At 31.1% G+C, this 4,395-nt stretch overlaps 1 long non-coding RNA gene across 1 annotated transcript; it reads left to right on the forward strand.

The window, feature by feature from the left end:
* The first annotated feature begins 618 nt into the window (after positions 1-618).
* LOC117122574 lies at positions 619-4,083 on the forward strand. Its single transcript, XR_004447726.1, has 2 exons — positions 619-935; positions 3,719-4,083. It is a non-coding gene; the product is annotated as an uncharacterized LOC117122574 (long non-coding RNA).
* Positions 4,084-4,395: the final 312 nt, after the last annotated feature.

Raw genomic sequence — 4,395 nt, forward strand, 5'->3', positions numbered from 1 at the left:
ACTATTATTATTATTATTATTACTATTATTATTATTATGATTACTATTATTATTATTATTATGATTATTACTATTATTTTTATTATTATTATTATTATGATTACTATTATTATTATTATTATTATTATTATTATTATTATTATTACTATTATTATTATTACTATTATTATTATTATTATATTATTATTATTATTAGTATTACTATTATTATTATTATTATTATTATTATTACTATTATTATTATTATTATTATTACTATTATTATTATTATTACTATTATTATTATTATTATTATTATTACTATTATTATTATTATTATTATTATTATTATTATTAATATTATTATTATTATTATAATTTGCAATATTTGAATTGCAACTGAATATGTTATCTTTTCTGTATGTTGGTTACTTTACAAAGCCATCCATAACTAATAGTATCCATCCGCTAGTATAGCGGGTAACCTTTGAATAACTTCTATTGTGCAATGTCTGACAACAAAAGGTAAGGAAACACTACCAGATTCTACCACTGTATCTTCCGTGTACACTCCCAGTAATTTGTATTCAAGGGGCTGTGATCAATGTCATTGTGCACATGCGCAGTTGGAATGTGAAACTGATTTATTTGTTCTAAAATTTTAGAATGGCTCTAACTTCATTGGCAATGACCGGAGCTGCAAAAATTGCCTACGATCTCATAGCAGGTTATCTTGATGATATCAAAACAGGCTCTTACGAAAATGAGGAACTGTGTTCGTATTGGAACGACGAAAAAGCAAGAGATGAACGGGCTAGAAAAGAGAGGACGTACAAAAATGGAAGATTCTCGCAAGAGAGGAGAACCGACGGAGTTCCCAATGGGACATGGTATTTCTGCTTCACGCATGAAGGTCTGCTCAAAAAGGGTTTGACTTTGGATTAGATATCCATAAGGTAAAGAAATATAGTGTAAGAGCTTGTACATGTTACATAATTAAAATTATGTAGACCAAACTCCCAATGACACGTTGAGGGACACAAATACCAGTGTAAAGTCCTTACTATCCATAGGCAGATTCAATGGGGGCTCACCTTGCCCGGGGACCCCTACATTTAAAAAAAATTTAAAAAAAAAAAAAAAAAAAATTGAGAGAAAAAGAAAATTCTCTACTAAAATTTTGAGTTTTAGTAGTGTGATTTCCTCCTCTAGAGGTGCCATAATCATAAATTTCCTTACCTCAGCCCCATCTACGGTGTGGGGCTATAGTAGGTATGCAAGACCCTCCATCTGTGAAATTCTTTCTCTGGGCCCCCTCTATTTCAAATTCCTGGATCCACCATTGCTATCCTTTAGTCTTGCTATGGAATTTGTGGTAAGGCTTACAGTTGTTCAGAAGTTGTTTAAATTGTAATTTAAAAATTGTGTCCTACGTTTGTCAATTGACAAGAAGGACACAATTTTTCTACTTGATGGTTTGAAATCCAATTATGCTGTAAAGTGTGTGGTCTCCTTAATGTAGGCCTAGTTAATATAAAAATAGGCTCCCAGCGGGAGCGCGTGTCTACAGCCTAATTTTATAGAAACGATGATGTGGAAAATGATTAATGATTTAATGGTCTCACATCATGAGAGTAAGTGTACACATCTAGATGTGTATAAGAGACAGCTATTATTATTATTATTATTACTACTATTATTAGACCAAACTCCCAATGACACGTTGAGGGACACAAATACCAGTGTAAAGTCCTTACTATCCATAGGCAGATTCAATGGGGGCTCACCTTGCCCGGGGACCCCTACATTTAAAAAAAATTAAAAAAAAAAAAAAAAAAAATTGAGAGAAAAAGAAAATTCTCTACTAAAATTTTGAGTTTTAGTAGTGTGATTTCCTCCTCTAGAGGTGCCATAATCATAAATTTCCTTACCTCAGCCCCATCTACGGTGTGGGGCTATAGTAGGTATGCAAGACCCTCCATCTGTGAAATTCTTTCTCTGGGCCCCCTCTATTTCAAATTCCTGGATCCACCATTACTATCCTTTTGTCTTGCTATGGAATTTGTGGTAAGACTTACAGTTGTTCAGAAGTTGTTTAAATTGTAATTTAAAAATTGTGTCCTACGTTTGTCAATTGACAAGAAGGACACAATTTTTCTACTTGATGGTTTGAAATCCAATTATGCTGTAAAGTGTGTGGTCTCTTTAATGTAGGCCTCTTTAATGTAGGCCTAGTTAATATAAAAATAGGCTCCCAGCGGGAGCGCGTGTCTACAGCCTAATTTTATAGTAACGATGATGTGGAAAATGATTAATGATTTAATGGTCTCACATCATGAGAGTAAGTGGGGGTGTTGATAATACTGTCATGTATAATTGCCTATTCAATGTATACAGTAGAGTACACCATGGTATTTCCTGTTAATAGATACATTACAGTGACAGTGATATCCTTATCCTGTTACCAGGACAACTGTTCCTGATACGAACCACACATAAGATATCCACCTACACATGACCGCCACCGGAATAAGAAAGGTCAACTGTTGCACGACAACATAGAATCTATCTACTGCTCCCTGAGGGGCAGATACAATAATGTCTAAGATTCATATATTTCGTTTTATCTATTTGAAACAAACGAATGTACATTAGTATGCATTTATATGTTGATAATCAAAACAATTCAGGGCATTATACTGCCATAGTTTGCGGGAAAAAACCAGTGGATTTTATTAGGTTTTTGTAGGCCAATAATATTTGATCTATTTCAAATATTTATAGACTTGCGCACACAACGACTACTTTACCAACAATGTACTTAAAATATCTGACTTCACTGATTTTAATAAAGGTATTATGTTTTTAGTTCAAACTGAGAAGAGAGATTTTGAATGATTTTGATTTTGATTTTAGTTTACAGTAAATTAATTTAACTTAGATACATTATAAATGTCCATAACCAGTCCTACTAAACACCGCCCGAGACCGCCCGACAATGTTTTTCAACGCCCGAGTGTATATATGATTAGTATTTAGGATAGATAATGACTTTTTGCTCAGGAATATATACCTTTGACCGACAGAAATAAGTTAAATATTTAATAAAACATTAATTTAATTTTACAGACTTTTGGGTGTTTCGGTGTGCTGCCAAAAGGCGTAACTCATTAACTAACACTGATGACGCATTTAACAATAGACCGTTGACGACAATAAGATCGTCTTTATCCCATAGACAACAATAAGGTCGACTTTATTTCCTCTGCTGTTTATTCTAATAAATTATGTCCCTTTTGTTTATTACTTATGCGAATTGGGCGAATTAACACCTTTACCCATTGTGTTCAAAGTAGCAAAAATTCTTCATTAGGTACAAATGACGCAAAATAAAAAAAGCATGATGATTGACATTCATAGGCTACTTTTTAGTGGCAAAAACTCTGCATCGGGAAGTTGAAATGATCATTATAAAATGATTTAAAGTTATTATTATTATTATTGGGATAATTGTAGGAATATGCAATTTGTTTTATTATAGGCCTACCATAAATAATGGCTGTTGATGTTTGTTGACAGTAATTAGTATGTCGACGGGATGTATATATCTTGCCACAGGGTAGTGTTCCTCATTTTTGTTGCCTAGTGATAAATAATTTATAATAATAATAATAATAATAATAATAATAATAATAATAATAATAATAATAATAATAATTTATACCGTTTATTTTTTCAGAAACTGTTGAAAATAACGAATGACAAACAAACTTGTTCATCCATCTTGTAATGTCAACCATAATACGCAAAAAAACAGCAGCCTGATGCAGCCGGGAGTACCCCATTAAGAAAAGAAGGACCAAGAAAAAAAGTTCACATTAATATTATTATATTATCGGTTATTATTAAAATATTAGATTAATTCAAATATGTAAAACAACATATAAAGGAATGAGATAAAAATATGAAATCGAAATTTAATGAAAGAATGTACGTAATCTTATTTCTAAAGCACACTGTAATAATTGCAGCAGAACATTTTGAAATATAAATCTTTTCTTTAACTGTGTATTAAACGAAGTCTAAACATCAGAAAAAAAAAAATTGCTAAAGAGAACGGAACAGAACACAGCAGTGATTGCGATTACCATTAACTATGGAAAGTAGCCTAAATCAATTAAAGTTAATTATAAACGTATAATAAAAATATTTGTATTACTCAGTTACCTACTTACTACTTATTACTTGTAATTAATTTGTCGGAATTTTTACTTTAGTTATATGAAAATATTAAAATGGAAACAAGAATAACTTTGAATAGTTGTTGATGTTGTTGTTGTTTGATGTATTTTTTTTCATAATATAATCATAGCCAAGATTCAAGATTCAAAATAACTTTTGCAGCCATTTCATATA

The sequence above is a fragment of the Anneissia japonica genome, unplaced genomic scaffold (assembly GCF_011630105.1).
Source record: "Anneissia japonica isolate Jap-2015-1 unplaced genomic scaffold, ASM1163010v1 scaffold1889_len2455224_cov183, whole genome shotgun sequence".
Lineage (NCBI taxonomy): Eukaryota > Metazoa > Echinodermata > Crinoidea > Comatulida > Comatulidae > Anneissia > Anneissia japonica.